Source organism: Balaenoptera borealis (assembly GCF_965194805.1).
Source record: "Balaenoptera borealis genome assembly, chromosome: 1".
Classification (NCBI taxonomy): Eukaryota; Metazoa; Chordata; class Mammalia; order Artiodactyla; family Balaenopteridae; genus Balaenoptera; species Balaenoptera borealis.
In genome coordinates, this window is record NC_138860.1 from 177,919,567 (window position 1) to 177,941,307 (window position 21,741).

Consider the following 21,741-nt stretch of genomic DNA (forward strand, 5'->3'; position numbering starts at 1 on the left):
TATTGAAGAGACTGTCTTTTATCCATTGTATATCTTTGCCTCCTTTGTCATAGATTAGTTGAACATAGGTGCGTGGGTTTATCTCTGGGCTTTCTATCTTGTTCCGTTGATCTATGTTTCTGTTTTTGTGCCAGTGCCATATTGTCTTGATTACTGTAGCTTTGTAGTATAGTCTGAAGTCAGGGAGTCTGATTCCTCCAGCTCCGTTTTTTTCCCTCAAGACTGCTTTGGCTATTCGGGGTCTTTTGTGTCTCCATACAAATTTTAAGATGATTTCTTCTAGTTCCGTAAAAAATGCCATTGGTAATTTGATAGGGATTGCACTGAATCTGTAGATTGCTTTGGGTAGTATAGTCATTTTCACAATATTGATTCTTCCAATCCAAGAACATGGTCTATCTCTCCATCTGTTGGTATCATCTTTAATTTCTTTCATCAGTGTCTTATAGTTTTGTGCATACAGGTCTTTTGTCTCCCTAGGTAGGTTTTATTCTTTTTGTTGCAGTGGTAAATGGGAGTGTTTCCTTAATTTCTCTTTCAGCTTTTTCATCATTAGTGTATAGGAATGCAAGAGATTTCTGTGCATTAATTTTGTATCCTGCAACTTTACCAAATTCATTGATTAGCTCTAGTAGTTTTCTGGTGGCATTTTTAGGATTCTCTGTGTATAGTATCATGTCATCTGCAAACAGTGACAGTTTTACTTCTTCTTTTCCAATTTGTATTCCTTTTATTTCTTTTTCTTCTCTGATTGCCGTGACTAGGACTTCCAAAACTATGTTGAATAATAGTGGCGAGAGTGGACATCCTTGTCTCGTTCCTGATCTTAGAGGAAATGCTTTCAGTTTTTCATCGTTGAGAATGATGTTTGCTGTGGGTTTGTCATATATGGCCTTTATTATGTTGAGGTAGGTTCCCTCTATGCCCACTTTCTGGAGAGTTTTTATCATAAATGGGTGTTGAATTTTGTCAAAAGCCTTTTCTGCATCTATTGAGATGATCATATGGTTTTTATTCTTCAATTTGTTAATATGGTGTATCACATTGATTGATTTGCGTATATTGAAGAATCCTTGCATCCCTGGGATAAATCCCACTTGATCATGGTGTATGATCCTTTTAATGTGTTGTTGGATTCTGTTTGCTAGTATTTTGTTGAGGATTTTTGCATCTCTATTCATCAGTGATATTGGTCTGTAATTTTCTTTTTTTGTAGTATCTTTTTCTGGTTTTGGTATCAGGGTGATGGTGGCCTCATAGAATGAGTTTGGGAGTGTTCCTTCCTCTGCAATTTTTTGGAAGAGTTTGAGAAGGATCGGTGTTAGCTGTTCTCTAAATGTTTGATAGAATTCACCTGTGAAGCCATCTGGTCCTGGACTTTTGTTTGTTGGAAGGTTTTTAATCATAGTTTCAATTTCATTACTTGTGATTGGTCTGTTCATATTTTTTGTTTCTTCCTGGTTCAGTCTTGGAAGGTTATACCTTTCTAAGAACTTGTCCATTTCTTCCAGGTTGTCCATTTTATTGGCATAGAGTTGCTTGTAGTAGTCTCTTAGGATGCTTTGTATTTCTGCGGTGTCTGTTGTAACTTCTCCTTTTTCATTTCTGATTTTATTGATGTGAGTCCTCTCCCTCTTTTTCTTGATGAGTCTGGCTAATGGCTTATCAATTTTGTTTATCTTCTCAAAGAACCAGCTTTTAGTTTTATTGATCTTTGCTATTGTTTTCTATGTTTCTGTTTCATTTATTTCTGTTCTGATCTTTATGATTTCTTTCCTTCTGCTAACTTTGGGTTTTGTTTGTTCTTCTTTCTCTAGTTCCTTTAGGTGTAAGGTTAGATTGTTTACTTGAGATTTTTCTTGTTTCTTGTGGTAGGCTTGTACAGCTATAAACTTCCCTCTTAGAACTGCTTTTGCTGCATCCCATAGGTTTTGGATTGTCGTGTTTTCATTGTCATTTGTCTCTAGGTATTTTCTGATTTCCTCTTTGATTTCTTCAGTGATCTCTTGGTTATTTAGTAACGTATTGTTTATGTGCTAAGTCATTTTTGTTTACATTAACCACATATCACTTTAAAAAAAAATAAATTTATTTATTTATTTTTGGCTGCATTGGGTCTTCGTTGCTGTGCACACGCTTTCTCTAGTTGCGGCGTGCGGGGGCTACTCTTTGTTGCAGTGCACGGGCTTTCTCATTGCGCTCGCTTCTCTTGTCGCAGAGCACGGACTCTAGGCACGCGGGCTTCAGTAGTTGTGGCTTGTGGGCTCAGTAATTGTGGCTCACGGGCTTCAGTAGTTGTGGCACACGGGCTCTAAAGCGCAGGCTCAGTGGTTGTGGCGCACGGGCTTAGTTACTCCGTGGCATGTGGGATCTTCCCGGACCAGGGCTCGAACCTGTGTCCCCTGCATTGGCAGGCAGATTCTTAACCACTGCTCCCCCAGGGAAGCCCCCACATATCACTTTTATAATCAGAAAAGTAAAGCAATTTCTACTTTGCAAAATGAAACTAAGCTAAAATGTGACTCCTTGCAAGTTTCTCACTAAGCAAAGACAGGTTAAATTACATTCATTATTTTAAGAGTGAAGAGGATTTAAAATACATTTGTAGTTTTTTAACAGGGAATCAAGGGAGAGAGGGAGCGTTTTTTTGTTAATTATTAGTTAAGTAAAAACTTATGAATTGTGTTCCCCATGCATTCTGATTAAATTGATCTTTACCGTAATAGTAATGCTTATGCCGATCTTCCCAAATTTGTTTTCATGATACCAAGAGAAGCGGCTTAAATTACTTTGAAAGAGGCATCATTTAAAAAAAAAAAAAAAAGCCTTACTTTTAATGATGTGGCAGATTAGTGCAACATTTTTTATGATACATCTTATTTGTTACAGAGTTTCCTTTTTAAAGTCCTTTGCCATCTTGTCCTTGCTGTCCTGGCTTTCATCTGGGGCTACAGCAGGGCTGAGCCAAACATGGCTGCTGCTGCAGCATGGGCAGACGTAGTATAGGATTCAGCTGCTGTGGTTCCTGTGACGAAGCAGGAGGAGAAGCCTGGAGAGCGTGCTCTAGGTCAGGATTCTCTTAAAGCTTGTTGCCAGGAGAATTGGACTTTTCTCGTGGAGGAGATACTACATTTCAGATTCTGCTGTTGAGAGGGAATGCCACTGTGTATTGGGATTTATAGCCTTAGCAGGGGAACCACCCATTCTCTGCCGAAGTGAGAAATCTTAGCATATGCTGTCATTTGCCAGGCAGGATTGGCCATTTTTAGAAAGCAGCAAGGCTTACCTGTCTGTTTCAGTTGATGACAGAGAAGTGTCCAGAATGACAGTGATTTCTGGCTTGGTGGGTAAATTTACTAAATGGGTAGCATTTCTCTCAGGGGCAGACTGGGTGGCATAGAGTAGAGGATTAAAATGGTCTGTCCCCATGTGCAGCTTGTGTGAGGATTACTGTATCACATCAAAAGTAAACCTAAAATGCTGAGTAAGAGATGGGGAGTGGTTTGAGTGGAGACTTGAAGTTGCTGTTCGTGCTGCTTAGGCTGCTCCCTAGAGTGAATGCACTGCCATTTGGATGGGGCGTATTTGTGCCTGAGTTTCTGTCCTTTCTGCCTGTGACTGGAGACGGGCACGATGTAGGATATGCTGCTTGACAACCAGTAAGATATGATATATCTGGATGGATAGTAACAAAGCTTCATTCATTTCTCTGTTTAATATGATGAAGAGAAAAGGCTTTTAAAAAAGAAAAAAGCTCCCTGCCACAGAAAAGCCATATGTGATCATTGTAAAAATCACAGGGAAAAAAGAAAAAAAATCACTTGTAACTTTACCACCCATTGATAACTATTGTTAGCATTTTGATATATTTCCTTGGAGGAGTTTTTAAATATATATATGTTTATGTATACATGTGTTGGCATATGTGTTTATGTACATATACTCATATGTGCATAGCTGCAAATCATACTGTGAATATTATTTTTTCTATTTTAACATATTGATACATTCCCATTTCAATAAAAAATTTGAGAAGGCTTCCTTAATGGTTTTATAACATTTCTGTATATGGCTGTACCACAGTATTCTTAAAGCACATTGCTTATCACTGGATTATTCAGTTAACAATTTTGTTATTAAAAGAAATGCTGGGCTTCCCTGGTGGCGCAGTGGTTGAGAATCTGCCTGCCAATGCAGGGGACACGGGTTCGAGCCCTGGTCTGGGAAGATCCCACATGCCGCAGAGCAACTAGGCCCGTGAGCCACAACTACTGAGCCTACACGTCTGGAGCCTGTGCTCCGCAACAAGAGAGGACATGACAGTGAGAGGCCCACGCACCGCGATGAAGAGTGGTCCCCACTCACCGCAACTAGAGAAAGCCCTCGCACGGGGGCGAGGACCCAACACAGCCAAAAATAAATAAATTAATTAATTAAAAAAAAAAAAACTCCTGTCTAGACTATAAAAATAAACCTGAAAATTTAATCAACATTAAAAAAAAAAAAAAAAACCAACTTGGTGCCTTCAAATGATAATCACTTATTAAAAAAAAAAAAAAAAAGAAATGCTGAGACTAACATCTTTGTGTATAATGTTTTTCAATATTTCAGATATTTGTTCAATAAAGTAAAAATTACTGGATCAGCAGGTGTGAACATTAGGATAATTGATGCATATTGCCCTATTTTTACCAGCATTAAATATTCTTTTAACTTTTGTTAATTTGATAGGTGAAAATTATATAGTTTTAATTTGCATTCTTAGATTACTTATAAGATTTAGTTGTTTTCTCCCATGTTTATTAGCTTTTATTTACTGTTTTGAAAATTATCTGTTTATATGCTAGTTTCATGTCTTTATTCAGATCTTAGTTTAGTTTCAAAACAGTCAAGTAATGCATGTGTATTATAAAGAATACAGATTATATTGATTTATACCTTTATATTATATATTTAAAAATAATTAAAAACCTTTTTCACTTCCACTTCCATTATTAGCAGCTATAACAGTTGACAGTTCAGCATCTCTCTTCTTACAGATCTTTTTGTATGCATTTACAAATTGAGAGAAAGAGGAAGGGGAAAAGGGAAGAGTGTCAGGGAGTGGGAGAGAGGTGGAGGTTTTTAGAGGATGGCCTCTGGAGCTGGACTCTGTGATTTGTATCCTAACTGCTGGAAGTGTGAAGTGTGATCTTGGAGGATTTCGAGTCCCATAGATGATAGTCCCAGCTCCCATGGTTTAGTGGCTGTGTACCTTGGGAAAAACGATTTAACCTTTTTGTGTCCCAGTGTCCTCATGTAAAAGGGTTAATTATAGACTCTAGTGCCTAAGGTTGTTGTGAGGATTAAAGTAGTTATACCTATAAGGTACTTAAAATGGTACCTGGCACTTTGTGTTATATAGTAGTAAACAGCTATTACTATTATATTACTTGCGTAACAAGATTATAAGTGGGATTATACTGCACATGCTTAGTGATTGCTTTTTCATGTATTGTATAAATCTTTCCCATGTTGATACATGTAGATTATTCTATAGTTGTACCATAATTCATTTAACTCTTTCGTATTGATGGATATATGTATAGTTTCTAGGCTTTTTTGTGTGTGTTAAAGTGTATAGTGCATATCCTTATACCTATGTGTGAGTATTTTAGTAGGATGGAGTCCTATAAATAGAATTGCTGAATTGAAGAGTATGTAAGTAAACATTTGGCGATTACTTTTTTAATATCTAAGAATTTTTGTTTTCTCTCCTTTTCTGTGTGTAGCAGATGCGTCTTATTTTATGATTGGAATAGTATCTTGTATCCTTTCATAGGTACTAATTGGAAATTAAAAAAATCTTTTTCTGTTCCCTGCGCCATCTCACTCCCTCCAAGGTTGGTTCTGTTTATTCATCTTGGTTCTTTACTTTCTTAATGTCTGGTGATTATTTAGTTTCCATTCGTGTTTATGAATGGAAGATGAGGTAGATTAGTAGAGTTGACAGATGGATTTCCTGCAGTTGGGTAACAGGCCTCAAAAGTTGTCTTTAAGTGTTGTGGGTGGCGCCTGACACCAAGGACATTTTACTGAATTTGTGCCTTTATTTGCTCTTGGAATAAATTTTTTAAAGGACCGAATTACTAATAAAAGTAGACTGATTTCTGTTAAGTCATGTTAACAAGTTGGTAGTATAGTCAGCATTTTATATATTTGCATATTGTCTGTGTTTTGTGGAGTTTCTCATGTACAGTATTTTCCAGATACATTTCAGTTATGATTTTGGACTCATATCTTCTCACAGTTGGAGACTGTGAAGTGGAAATCCTAAAATATCTTTTTTAAAAAAATAAATATATTTATTTAATTTTATTTTTGACTGCCTTGGGTCTTCCTGCTCACGGACTTTTCTCTAGTTGGGGCAAGCAGGGGCTAACTCTTTGTTGCTCTGTGTGGGCTTCTCATTGCGGTGGCTTCTCTTGTTGCAGAGCACGGGCTCTAGGCGTGCGAGCTTCAGTAGTTGTGGTGCGTGGGCTCAGTAGTTGTGGGTCGCAGGCTGTAGAGCGCAGGCTCAGAAGTTGTGGTGCAAGGGCTTAGTTGCTCCGTGGCATGTGGGATCTTCCCGGGCCAGGGATTGAACCCTGCATTGGCAGGTGGATTCTTAACTACTGCGCCACCAAGGAAGTCTGCTAACAACTTTTTTGCTCTTAATTCCTTAGCTGAAGAGCTTAGTTGAAGCTTCAAAGCGTTCATAAAACAAGGAAGTAATTAACCATCTTTCAGTCCTAACCCTGAATATGTCTGCTTTTTTTCAGATCCCATTTTGTGCAGTTTGTTGATTGGTCTTGTTTTCAAATGGTCATCTTCACTGTCATCTGTTGCTAAAAACTGCTTTCTCTTATTTTTATCTTTTTATAACCTGCCTCATACATAATTCTGCCCAAGCTATTGGAACCTTGAATTTTAGTGAAATGAAGAACATTTTATTGTTCCTTCTCTTCTCTTATATTAGTTTATTCCCATCTTTGCAATTTGAAAATCAATTTGTTAACTGTTTTGTCATTGTGTTGGTTATCCACAGATGTCTAGAAAACATTTTATTTTCCTGACAAAGACATATTGTGATACACTCTTGATGAGAGAAGTCAGTGTAAAACAAATTGGGAGGATGTGTTTAAGAATGTGAGAAGTATTAATTTTTTCAGTCATTGAAAACTAAAGTTAGTTAATATTTTCATTAGACTTGATTGACCCAAGTAAGTAATCTTTTACTTTTTTTTTAATTGAAGAAAATGCCAACTTAATTAGCATAATTTTAGGGATGTGTTAAAGCTAGGATAGTAGTTCTCGATTTAGGCTGCTCATTGGAATAATTTTTGTAACTTAAAAAATATACAGACATCTTCTGAATCATATTTTGGAGTTGAAGTTTTAGATATATAATTAAAGTTAAGACTCCTAGCCTAGAAAATTGAAATGGTCAATTGTGAGTTAATTAGGTCTTACGTATTATATAAATGACATTAAATTAGCTTAATTATTTGGATTGTACCTTTTCTGAGAGCTTTGAGTACTAGCATGTTGCTTGTTGTTGGATTTGAAGTCTCTTCTTTGTTAAGATTCTTGATTTTTAATGATCAAGAAATGAATGATTCCTTTACTTCTCAGTAGACAAGTCCTTTAAGTTTCATTTGTAGATTCATACTGAAATAGGATTTGGCAGATGACTAGAGGAAGATGTTCATATCTTTTGAAATAGGTTGGTTCTGAGACCTGGTAAAAAGTTAAAGGGCAAACCAGGCATTTTGCACCTGACATCCTCTTAGAACTTAAAATATTTTATTACCAGTATCCGATTGGTCATATTGACAAACTAATGGACACTGACAGCCTTTATCTGTTTTCTTTCCTGTTATGAAGCGCTGTGCGGCTTGCGGGATCTCAGTTCCCCAGTCAGGGATTGAACCTGGGCCACGGCAGTGAAAGCCTGGAATCCTAACCATTAGGCCACCAGGGAACTCCGTGAAGTGAACTTTCTTAATCCAGCAAAGCTTATTGTGTGCAACGCATAGTCCTGCCCCTGTTGTTATTGAGGATTATTGGGATTACCGTAAACCTGCCTAGAAATTTTATTTATTTATTTAAAAATATTTATTTATTTATTTATTTATTTTTGGCTGTGTTGGGTCTTCGTTGCTGCGTGGGCTTTCTCTAGTTGCGGCGAGCGGGGGTTACTCTTCGTTGTGGTGCCCGGGCTTCTCATCGTGGTGGCTTCTCTTGTTGCGGAGCATGGGCTCTAGGTGCGTGGACTTCAGTAGTTGTGGCACGTGGGCTTAGTTACTCCGCGGCATGTGGGATCTTCCTGGACCAGGGATCGAACCCATGTCCCCTGCATTGGCAGGCGGATTCTCAACCTAATGGAGCAGATATAAAAGCTTTCTTATAACTTTAGGTGTAAGAAATTAGGTGTAAGAAATTAGATATATAAAATTCCTACAAAGGAGAGATTCGTGCCCTTTGAAAAACAAAATTCAGTGTTTATTTAAGAATACGAGGCTGAGGACACTCCAAGCTACATAAGTATTATGTCAAAAAAATATATTTGTCAGTCTTTCTCTGTTTTAATAACATCTTTGGATTTATTGCCTTGAATTTGCTTTTGCTCATAGTGAAGTAATAAGAGAACTTAAAATTACTTTCTTCTGTATTTTTATTTATAGGTCATGGAAATGAAAATCAGTTAAGAAGCAGAAACACTCTTACTGTGGTTTTCATTCAGATAACATTTTCAGAGTGACAGAAGTGATTTCATTTTTTTTTAAAGTTTAATTTTTATTTATTTATTTATTTATGGCTGTGTTGGGTCTTTGTTTCTGTGCGAGGGCTTCTCCAGTTGTGGCAAGTGGGGGCCACTCTTCATCGCGGTGCGCAGGCCTCTCATTATCGCGGCCTCTCTTGTTGCGGAGCACAGGCTCCAGACGCGCAGGCTCAGTAATTGTGGCTCACGGGCCCAGTTGCTCCGCGGCATGTGGGATCCTCCCAGACCAGGGCTCGAACCCGTGTCCCCGGCACCGGCAGGCAGACTCCCAACCACTGTGCCACCAGGGAAGCCCATGTGATTTCATTTTTGAGAAGCAAATTATTTCTCTCCCCTTAGTTCACTTTCATTGTTTATACTCTTAACTTGTCATTGGAATTATGTTTCCATTGAAAAAAACTAGTAAATATTCTACTTTCAGTTTTAGCTGCCTGTATTTGTGGCTTTATTGAAATCTATTCTGACTAGTAGGAATAAATAGATTCTGATTATGAGAATAAATAATTTATGTGATTATATTATGGAAAGAAAAAGTAAACTGCCAGTGAAAGCATTTAAATAATATATTAGGGTTTGTAAGGGGAAACTTAGGGTCTCTTACACAAGACAGAACTTTGGTTGAGAGTTTCTTGACCTTTTACTATTACTTATCATTCCCTTTTAAGTATAGACTATTTTGATATTTTGGATAATATGCCATAATTCTGTAAAAAAACTAGAAGTTTCTGGCTTTCTGTGCACTCTGCTTTTTGTTTTCCCTTACCTGTTTGGTCTGCTTCTAACATCTCTTCTTTTCTGTAGGTTATATTACTTCTGTGTGCTCAGTCTCTTTCTCTGTAAAATTGGTTAACTAGACTAAACTAATTCCAAAATCCTTTTTGACCTTTTTATTAGCCTATGATTAGGGTAAAAATAATCTCATATATTCTTTTTTTCACCTTCCTAGAGTATGGGCAGCAGCCCTTTTTGTTACTAAGGGCTTTCTTTTAGGCACAACAGTGAAATATGTGGGAGAAGGGGGTTAGTTGATAATGAAACTTTAGCAATAAAGAATTATCAGAAAAGTTTGAAACATAGTTGATATTAGAGACAGTCTTGCAGAAGAACTCCTTTCCTTTGGTTGTATTGTTTACTATTGGAATTTGATGCACATTTAAAACATTTTTCTTTCTACCTTTTCTCTCTTAGAATAATAATCCTGTTAGGAAATGCCTCCAGAATCAAGGGACACTCCAGGCAGTGTCCAATAGAACTTTCTGTGATGTTGAAAACATTCTGTGTCTACACTGTCCAATATGGCAGCCACTAACCATACGTAGCAACGAGCACTTGAAAGGTGGCAAGTGTGACTGAGGAACTAAATTTTAAAATTTCATTTAATTTTAATTAAGTTTATATTTAAATAGCTACATGTGGCTAGAGGCTGCCACATTGGACAGCATAGCTCCATATTATCCATTCAACCAGCAGATTTTTTTTGAGCACTCAGAGATACGCCCAGCATTGTGTTAGGTGCCAGAGATATTAGGGTCCTGCAATGTGGTGAGGGAGAGATGATTAAAGAGATAAGTGTAATATGTGTGATAGTTGCTGTATTAAAGAAAGGCACAGGGTTCTCTAGGACCATAGATACTGGTTCTTACCTAATCCAGGCTGAGGGTGGGTCACTTTGGGGGTGCTCTTATTCATTGAGGTGCACGGGCTTCTCATTGTGGTGGCTTCTCTCATTGCGGAGCACGGGCTCTAGGCATGCAGGCTTCAGTAGTTGTGGCTTGTGGGCTCTAGAGCACAGGCTCAGTAGTTGTGGTGCACAGGCTTAGTTGCTCCGTGGCATGTGGGATCTTCCCAGACCAGGGCTCGAACCCATGTCCCCTGCATTGGCAGGCGGATTCTTAACCACTGGAACGCCAGGGAGGTCCAAAGTGGTTACCTTTATTTTTTTATTTTTTATTTTTTTTCTCTTTTATTTTTTGTTTATTTACTTTTAACATCTTTATTGGAGTGTAATTGCTTTACAATGTTGTGTTAGTTTCTGCTGTATAACAAAGTGAATCAAAAAATATGGAACGCTTCACGAATTTGTGTGTAATCCTTGCGCCAGGGCCATGCTAATCTTCTCTGCGTTGTTCCAATTTTAGTATATGTGCTGCCGAAGTGAGCGCTCAAAGTGGTTACTCTTAAGTGGGTGCAGTTTAGGCAGTTTTTCAAAGGCCACGTCTTGCTCTCAAATAACATTTTGTTTGTGTTATAAAGTACTGGCAAGGAGGCTGTCTTGGTTCTGTGATTCCTGGAATATATATTATGGACATCCTTGGGGTCAAATTTCCTGGGCTTTGGGACTTTTACATATGAATATTGAGTGGAAGAGTAATAGTTCTTTAGCTTCTTTAGTACTGATCTTTATTTAAGTTCTTCTAGAGATGAGGGAATGCCTAGTCATGTCTTAGGGCCCCTGGATGTCATTTGTAGTCTCTCTGGGTCCATTTATAGTCTCTTTGGTTTGATCTATTTAGAACCTTCTCAGCCACGTAAGTCTCCTTGGCTTGGGAAAGGAGGGCCTTTGGAATTCTCTCTTTGCTCTTACGCTGGTCCTTCGGGTGACTCTTGAGGAACTCAGGTCAGTGTGAGTCATGTACCTAATGAATTAATTTTCATGGCCTCTCTAGATACTAAAGAGCAAGAGCTTTGACTTTTAGCCCCAGAGGTCAGATTCTGTAAGAATGCACTTACACGTAATTTAAATGAATTGAGCGCTCATAAGTAAATGCCTTGTTTTTAGGATGTTTTGAAGTTTACTTCTCTGTAATTATAAAAAGAGCTTGGGTTTTGATGCTGTGGTATGGTTTTGATGATCTGTGGTATACTGGGCTATTTCTAGTGTAATTCAGTGTAATAGGAGGAGGAACAATTTTACTGAATATTAATTAACCTAGAAAAGTAACGTTTGTGGTTTCAGTTTGTTGGGTTAATGAGTGTCATTGTCAGACCATAAACACATGCCCTAGGTAATTAGAATTCTGACAACATAGATCCTTTCTTTCTTCATGTTTGATTTTTAAAAAGATTGAATTTAGATATGGTTATAGGTTACTTTAGCTAATATTTTTGAAATTTCAATCTAAGATTCAGATTTAGCTAATCCTTACTGAATACTTTTGAAGTGCATTATGTATTCAGTTTTAATTTTTTTTATGGATTATTTGTTGGGTGGAAATATGTAAACCAGCTGTGTAATTTTAGATTTTCTAGTAACCATGTTACAAAGTGAAAACAGGTAAAATCAATTTTAATAACATACTTACCCAGTGTATCCAAAATATTATCATTTCAAGATGTGATCATTATAAAAATTATTAGTGAGATACTGTATTTTACATTCTTTCTTTGTACCTAAGTCTTTGCACTCCAGTGTATATTTTACACTTATAGCACATCCACCTTGTGGTAGCTGTATTTCAAGTGCTCTATAGCCCCATGTGGCTTAGAGGTTACCTAGTGAATAATGCAGTTCTGTAGTATATAGAAAGGTTAAATACTGCTTTCCTGTCTGCTTTCAGAGAAGACCGGGACTAGCAGAACTGGGGGCAAGGGAAGGGATAAAGAGGAGGAGCTATATGGCAGAGAGTACCAATCAATAGGGTGATACTTCACACCTCTTTCCAGCTGGGTTAGTTGCTCTACTACCAGCTATAGATAAACTTATTATTTATTTTCTTTACTGAACTAAATGCTTAAGGCAGGAATCATGTTTTTTGTTTCTATTTCTCTCGGGTCCGTTAGTGCTAGGCACAAAGTAGACACTAATAAATAATGTTTACTGGAAGTCTATACTGAGAACAGGAAGCTTTAAACACTGCCTCTGAAGATTTTTGGCATGATTTATTGCATTTCTGGGAGCTAGACATGTTTTTCACCTATGTTAGTTATACATGTATCCATTCCCAAGGTTATTCCACAAATTAGGAGTGGAAGGAAATGTATACACTGTCAGGAATAAGTACACATGTGAAGACCTACAGTTTGTAAATACTGACATACAATGTCATATTTTTTGCATTTTTGTACTTTAGCAGTTGCCACTAATAATAACTAACATTTGGTGAACGTGTGGACTGTTCATTTTTTGTCCCACTTCGTTTTCATAATACTACTGTGGATAGGTAGGTGGGATTGACCTCACTGTAAAAATGATGAAAATGGGTTATACTGTCTTTTGTCACAAAAGGCATTTACTTGTCGTGGTTGGAGTTAGTGTGTAAGTTTAGTGTATGTGGTGGGATATAGTTCTTCTTCTAGAAACTGCAGTAATAGTATGGTAATGATTATTTACGTTTGTGTTCAGGGAGATAAAGAGTGACATCTGGTTTGAAAACTTAAAAGATGTATTTTGAAATACTGCAGATACTATACAGAAGTGCACTGTAGTATAGCAAACCCAAGTATCCATCAACCAGCTTCACAAACAAAACATTATCAGTATATTTAAAGACCTCAGCATGTACCCCTCCTTTATCACTTGATTCTTTCATTAGAGGTAACTGTTATCCTGAATTTGGGATTTATTAGTGCAGTGTATTTCTTTTATATTTACTACCTACTTATATTTGAGTTTTCTAAATCTTTTTAGTTTTAATTCAGTTGTGGAAGAAATCAGAATTATTAAATCTAAATTGTTTTGTGTGTAATTTTTCATCCTGTGAGGATTTTCTGAACTTACTTCCAACTTTGTATTTCTGTATAGAGTTATTAAGTCATTTTGACTGAGAAGTTGCAAGGTTTTGTTTGAAAGAGCTAATCTAAGTATTATTAGCCAACATTTTGAGCAATTAAGATTTTGGGGGACTTCCCTGCTGGTCCAGTGGTTAGAACTCCAAGCTTCCACTGCAGGCTGCACGGGTTTGATCCCTGGTCAGGGAAGTAAGATCCTGCATGCTGTGGGGAGCGGCCAAAAAGCAAAAGATTTTTGTCCCCTAAAGGGTAGGGACAAGACCATTTCAAATTATTTTGCACAGTGAAGTATAATTCTTACGTGAGGTTTTTATTAAATATGGTCTGTTCACTGTTAATAGGCATAAGCATTGAAGAAGCAAGTGACATTAAAATACACAGTGGAAATCTAGGAATACAATTTAAGGACTAGGGAAAAGGCATATGATGATAGCGATCTCTTTTTTTTTTTTTTTTTTTTCATTTTGGCGCGCGGCATGTGGGATCTAATTCCGCCACCAGGGGTTGAACCTGTGCCCCCTGCATTGGGAGTGTGGAGTCTTAACCACTGGACCGCCAGGAAAGTCCCGACAGTGATCTTTAAGGATCTAAATTCTGATATCTGTACTTCCTTATCCATAAATGGCAGTAGGAGTACTTACGTTATTTGGATAATGGGGAGGACTAGAGTATATAAAGCCCCTTAAACCATCCTGGGTGCTTTATTATCAGCATATCAGATATTTTTCAAACCTTAGTACTTATGGCCTTTGGGTTTAAAGAGCTGCCTGGAAACCTAGTTTGTTATTACCCTCTTTTTTAATTGTTGGAGAAGATGGTGATGAGTGGAATATGTAAGCTATAAGCTGCTCCTTTTTGATTTTTATTACTCTGAAAGGTAGGGCTATGGTAGAAGGTAGGACTGTGTTTACTTGATTGCTCTGAATTCACTTTCCTGTAACTAGCAGTGATACTCCATACCGGTATGGTATAGGCACCAACTATGAAGAAAGAAAGGGTTTGTACTTGACTTCAGCCCTGTCTCTAAAGTGCAGTATTATTTAACTATGGTACATTGTCATTTTTGTGTAATAGGATTTTTTTTCCATCTGAAACAAAAATAATAACTGTTCATAATGGAAAATATGAAGCTTTAGATGTTGTGAAGAAAAAAAAATCAAACATAATTCTACTATTCAGAGAGAACCTTTTTTTTTTCATTCAGCATTTTTCCCTAGGTTTGTTTCATTCTCTTTTAATTGTTTCAGTTCCTCCATAGTATTCTAAACCATAGACTGGATGAGAGGTATCAGGGTTAACAGGAAGGGCTTTTAATTAATTAATTAATTAATTAATTAAATTTTTGGCTGCATTGTGTCTTCGTTGCTGCATGTCGGCTTTTCTCTAGTTGTGGCGAGTGGGGGCTACTCTTCGTTGTGGTGCATGGAGTTATTGCTGTGGCTTCTCTTGTTGCGGAGCATGGGCTCTAGGCACACGGGCTTCAGTAGTTGTGGCACGCGGGCTCAGTAGTTGTGGCACATGGGCTTAGTTGCTCTGCGGCATGTGGGATCTTCCTGGACCAGGGCTTGAACCTATGTCTCCTGCATTGGCAGGCTGATACTTAACCACTGCGCCACCAGGGAAGCCCAGGAAGGGCTTTTAGAGGCGTGTTTAGGAGATGATAAACTTTCATTTGAATGTTAAGGAAAATAGCTGAGTATTATGGAAAATAACCTCTCAATTTTTTAACATCATTTCAAGGGCAAAGACACTTTTTACCATGTTTATTGCATTTCAAGTAAAAGTATCTAGCAGTATTTATCTTCAGTTTGGCATGGAGAACATTGTTTAGGTTGATAGTGATCTTTGCCTTCACGATGAAAAATAATTTTCCTGCATATAGCATTCTGGGTTGACATTTTTTCTTTTACAGCATTGAAGTAGTGAAAAACATTGTCTTCTGGCTTGCATAGTTTCTGATAAGATCTACGGTAATTCTTATCTTTGTTCTTGATTATGTATGTAGTATTTTTTACCCCCTCTGGTTGCCTTCAAGCTGTTTGATGCAGCTAGGCAGGTATGTGTTGTTGTTTTATTTTATCCTGCTTGGGATTTCTTTAAGCTTCTTGAATCTGTTTGGTATCTTTTATTATTTCTGGAAAATTCTTGGCCTTTATCTTTTAAAGTATTTCTTCTGCCTTAGTCTCCTTTTTCCTTCTGAGACCTCATTTACATGTATTTATCTTTTCAAGTATTTCTTCTGCCTTAGTCTCCTTTTTCCTTCTGAGACCTCATTTACGTGTATGTTAGACCATTTGATAGTCCCTCAACATTGGACCTTCTGTTTTTCTTTTTTTCTCCCTGTGTTTCAGTTTTGATAATTTCTATTGATGTCTTCATCTATTTTCCAAGTTTATTGATTCTTTCATCAGCTGAGTCCAGTCTGCTGCTGAATCTGTAGAAGGAATTCTTTATCTCTGACATTGTATTTTTTATTTCTAGCATTTACATTTAACGTATAGAAAAATTTTCATCTCTTTGCTGATATTATCTAATCTGTTCATGTATGTTGTCCACCTTTTTCACTAAGTCCTTTAACATATTAATCACAATTTAAAAAAATATCCTTCTCTGATAGTTCTAGCATCTGGATCATCCCTAAGTCTACTTGTATTGGTTGCTTTTTTTCTTGACCATAGGCTGTTTTCTTTATTTGTGTGTCTCATAATTTTTGCTTAGGTGTTGGGCATGGTGTACAGAACAACAGTTGAGACTGAGGTAAATTGTATTTATGTTTGGAAATGGGTACACCCCACTTCTGTTGGGCTGTCAGTGTGTGGTGTTAAGCCAAACTAGTCATGAATTGAACTAGTTTGGAGTTTCATTGTCGTTATCATTACTTTCAGTGCACCGCGGTCTTCATAGTCTTGTAGTGGTGGCTACTGTTACCCCTGGTGGTAGAATGCTGTTGCTTGCTCCTTGGTGTTATGATTATGTTGGAGGCAGTTATCTCAGTTCAGCTTCAGTCTTTTGCAGACCCTGTTCATCTGGGCCTTATAAATAGGACTTTGTCATTGTTCCCTCTCCTCCTTGTGGCAGCCAGTGTTTGCCTTGTGTTTGTACTTATTCTTGGATAGGGTTTCCTGCCCCTCTCCCAGCATTAGGAGGCTCCTGGATGGTGTATTTGTGTGGGATCCTAGGCACAAGATGGTTACTTACCCCTCCCCACAGGGAGAGAGGGATTTGCTTATCTCTTTATCTCAGCAACAACAGATGTTTGCCAGTGTCCTAGGACAGAAAGGATTTACTGCCCCTACTCCAGTGGCCTAACACCTTTGCTTCATAGGAGAAAAGGATATGGGGAATCAAGTGCGGCTATGTTCCTGTTCCCAGCAGTGACTGGTCACCTCCTGAATTCCTGTGCCATTGAGTGGGACTCTCTCTGGTCTTCTGCCATGAAACCAATCTTTTTCATGAGCACCCTTTGGAGGCCAGTGGAGAAGAGCTTGCAAGTGAGTGCAGACTCCTGTTGTGGATAGGGCACCCAGTTGGGAAATTGGCATGCTAGCCTATACCTTTTAGGAATTCAGTAAGTATTTAGCAAATCTTTTTATTCACTGTATTATGATTACCCCTTTCTCTTCTCATCTACCGTATATGTTCTTTATTGGAGGGTCTTGTTCCTCTTTGGAATTCAGGTTATTTGGTTGCCTTGCAACTTCAGCAGTCTGATGGGCTCAAGAAAGGTTGTGGTGTTTCAGGTAATCTGGTCTTGTCTTCTTTTAGAGAGGGTGCCATGTTTTTGTAGTTTTCTGTATCTTAAGCAGAAACAGAAATTTAATAGTAATCTGTAGAGTTAATTAATCTGTGCTAAACTTCATTCAAAGAAGGATTCAAAGTGGTTTACAAAAATACTTGAAATAATAATAGATGATAAAATTAGGTAAAGATGGCCTTAGCAATATCTTTTTAGATCTGTCTTCTCAGGCAAGGGAAACAAAAGCAAAAATGAACAAATGGCGTTACATCAAACTAAAAAGCTTCTGCACAGCAAAGGAAATCATCAGTAAGATGAAAAGACAACCTACGGAATGGGAGAAGATATTTGCAAATGCTGTATCTGATAAGGGGTTAATATCTAACATATATAAAGAACTCATACAACTCAACAACAACAACATGATTAAAAAATGGGCAGAGGAGTTGAATAGACATTTTTCCAAAGAAGACATACAGATGGCCAACAGGCACAGGAAAAGATGTTCAACATTGCTGATTATTAGGGAACTGCAAGTCAAAACCACTATGAAATATCACCTCACACCTGCCAGAATGGTTATTATCAAAAAAACAAGTGGGACTTCCCTGGTGGCTCAGTGGTTAAGAATCTGCCTGCCAATGCAGGGGACACGGGTTCGAGCCCTGGTCTGGGAAGATCCCACATGCCATGGAGCAACTAAGCCCGTGCACCACAACTTCTGAGCCTGCGCTCTAGAGCCCATGAGCCACAACTGCTAAAGCCCACGTGCCACAACTACTGAAGCCTGTGCGCCTAGAGCCCGAGCTCCACAAGAGAAGCCACTGCAATGAGAAGCCTGTGCACTGCAACGAAGAGTAGCCCCTGCTCGCCGCAACTAGAGAAAGCCCACATGCAGCAATGAAGACCCAACACAGCCAAAAATAAAGATAGATAAAAAAAAACAAGCAATAACAAGTGTTGGCAAGGATGTGGAGAAAAGGGAACCCTTATACACTGTTGGTGGGAGTGTAAATTTGTACAGCCACTATGGAAGGCAGTATTGGACATTCCTCAGAAAAGCTAAGTATAGAACTACCATGTGATCCAGCTGTCCCACTTCTGGGTATTTATCCAAAGAATGCAAAAACACTTTGAAAAGATATATGCACCCCTGTGTTCATTGCAGCACTATTTACAATAGCCAAGCTATGAAAACCACCTAAGCACCCATCAGTGGATGAATAGATAAAGAAGATGTGGTGTATAGACACACACACACACACACACACACACACACACACACACACACACACACACACACACACACACACACACACACACACACACTGGAATACTACTCAGCCTTGAAAAGGTGAAATCTTGCCATTTGTGACAACATTGATGGACCTTGAGGGTATCACAGACAAAGATGAATATTGTGTGATTTCATTCATAAGTGGAATATAAAAACTAATAAACAAAATAAAAGAACAACCAAACTAAACAAAACCAAATATAGTTACAGAGAACACAGTAGTGGTTACCAGAGGGGGAGGGCAAAATGGGTAAAGGGGATCAACTGTATGGTGACAGATGGAAACCAGATTTTTGGTGGCGAGCATGCTATAGGGTATACAGAAGTAGAAACATAATGTTGTACAAATGAAGCTTATATAATGTTATAAATCAGTGTTACTTCAATAAAAAAATAAAACCAGATAAAGAAATCAAAGCAAAGGGGAAATAAGGATAGGGATTAAAAAAGTACCAACAAACAGACAGATAGGTAGAGCATGAGTATTATATAGAAATGAATGCCAAAGAAGCTGGATGGTTGTTGGTTGTGGGTTACAGATTTGAATCTGAGCTTCAGCATGACAAAAGCAAAGTTACATGACTGACATTGCTCAAACTTAAGTTCTTTTCATTGGTGCCTTTTAAATTGTAGGAAGAAATATTTTTTTACTTTTACTGGCAGAGCTGGTGAAGTGAATTATGTAATGTGTAAGACATTATATATATATTTTATTGAAATATAGTTGATTTACAATATCATGTTAGTTTCAGGTGTACAGCACAGTGACTCAGTTATATGTATATATATATTCTTTTTCCGATTGTTTTCCCATATAGGTTATTACAGAATATTGAATATAGTTCCTTGTGCTATACAGTAGGTTCTTGTTGACTATCTATTTTATATATAGTAGTGTGTATATGTTAATCCCAATCTCCCAGTTTATTCCTCCCCCGCCCGCTTTCCCCTTTGGTAACCATAAGTTTGTTTTCTATGTCTGTGAGTCTCTTTCTGTTTTGCAAATAAGATCATTTGTATCTTTTTGGGTTTTTTTTTAGATTCCACATATAAACGGTATCATATGATGTTTGTCTTTCTCTGACTGGCTTACTTCACTTAGTATGATAATCTCTAGGTCCATCCATGTTGCTGCAAATGGCATTATTTCATTCTTGTTTGTGGCTGAGTAATATTCTGTGTGTGTGTGTGTGTGTGTGTGTGTGTGTGTGTGTGTGTGTGTGTGTGTATCACATCTTCTTTATCCATTCATCTGTTGATGGACATCTAGGTTGCTTCCATGTCTTGGCTATTGTAAACCGTGCTGCACTGAACATTGCGGTACACGTGTCTTTTCGAATTATAGTTTTCTCCAGATATGTGCCCAGGAGTGGGATTGCAGGATCATATGGTAACTCCATTTTTAATTTTTTAAGGAACCTTCATACTGTTCTCCATAGTGGCTGTACCAATTTACATTCCTACCAACTGTGTAGGAGGGTTCCTTTTTCTCCACACCCTCTCCAGCATTTATTATTTGTAGACTTTTTGATCATGGCCATTCTCACTGCTGTGAGGTGATGCCTCTTTGTAGTTTTGATTTGCATTTCTCTAATAATTAGCGATATTAAGAATCTTCATGTGCGTGTTGGCCATCTGTATGTCTTCTTTGGAGAAATGTTTATTTAGATCTTCTGCCCATTTTTTTGATTGAAGACATTATATTTTTAATACAGATACTTGATGTTTTTTTCACCATACTATTTCTTTCATTTGTTGTATGTACTTTTCTCACATTCTCTCCTGGAGGAGCTGGGTGATTTCATGAATATTAGTGCCTGATGATCAATGTAAGATGCTAGCTCTGTGGCAAATGGTTTCTGAGGTAGTTGCTGTTTGAATCTCTGAGTCCTCAAAACAAGCTATTAACATACTGTTGCTAGGAAGCCAGGATGGCCTTAATGCATAGGTGGGGTTAGATCTCTGAGGTTGTCCCATGTACACACATTTGAAGCAGCTAAAGGTGGCCAGTGTAGTTGGAGATGAGGAAGTGGGGAGCAAGTTCATGTAGGCCCATGTAGGAAATGGTAAGAATTTTATTTTGATATGGGAAGCCTTTGGAGGGTTTAGAGCTGAGACATGATATTTATATGACTTGTAAGAATTACTCTGATTTTACATATACCTACCCACCTAAAATCTGTAATATCTTACTATGCTGCATTACCATATCGTTCCATTTGTCTACAGAGATCAGGATGACCCTGTTTTCTTCCAAAATATTTGTTCAGTTTCCTAGGTAGTATCTTAAATTTTACTTTTAGAACATTTTTCTCTGAGCTTAAGGAACCTATTCTTGTGATAAAATAGGAATACTTCCAGAAGTCTCTAAACTGTATTTGGTCATCTGTCTATTAAGGTATGTTATTTGTGATTGAGATCCAGTCTTTTGCTATTTAAAGTGATGCTAAAGACACTTGATGCCTATCAAGGAGGGGGAATGCCACTAACTGGGGAAAGTAGATTGGAATACAGAGGTGAGAGTTCCAAGGCAAACTCAACTACTACTTCATCAATTGAAATAGAGCCAACTTTCTTAATGTGATAACTCTGGTACCTGATGCCTTTGTTTCCCTTATCTTGACAAATGTTTGTTTCTTTAAGTCTCTTCAGCTTAAGGCTTAATACTTTATATAAATGCAGTGTAGTATTATGGTTAAGAGTATGGACTCTGGAGTTAGAATATTTAGGAAGCTTGGAAAAGTTTTGTTTTTGTTTTTTTTGGCCTTTTCTGTGCTTCAGTTGTCTCATCCTGAAATGGAGCAAAATAGTAGAACTTTTCTCCTAGGTTTGTTGTAAATGAATTAATGTGCTAGAACAGGGCCTGGCTTAGTAAGTGCCTAATAATGTTAGCTATTCTTATTATATGGAATATGTAACCATAAGACTTTCTTTATAAGGGCCCTTTGTCATTGACAAAGTGAGGTCACTATTTCAACAGTATTTAAGCACTGTTTCTAAGCCTTCCCTATTTATTTTTGTTTCACAGTAACTTAGTCAACAATTGAATGATCTTGATGGAATGTGCTAACTCCAGAAGATCATCATCAAGATATGCCTGGTTCATTTTTCTATTTTGAAATAAACTGGTGACTATTAAAATCTTCAGTGTTACTGTCTCCCTGAAATTGATCTGAT

The 21,741-nt window shown here is 37.7% G+C and overlaps 1 protein-coding gene and 1 long non-coding RNA gene across 24 annotated transcripts in view; both read left to right on the plus strand.

Annotated features, from left to right (window-relative positions):
• EIF4G3 (eukaryotic translation initiation factor 4 gamma 3) overlaps positions 1-21,741 on the plus strand; it is a 391,559-nt gene that overhangs the window by 25,287 nt on the left and 344,531 nt on the right. The window lies entirely within an intron of this gene.
• LOC309618718 overlaps positions 1-21,741 on the plus strand; it is a 54,284-nt gene that overhangs the window by 24,941 nt on the left and 7,602 nt on the right. The window lies entirely within an intron of this gene.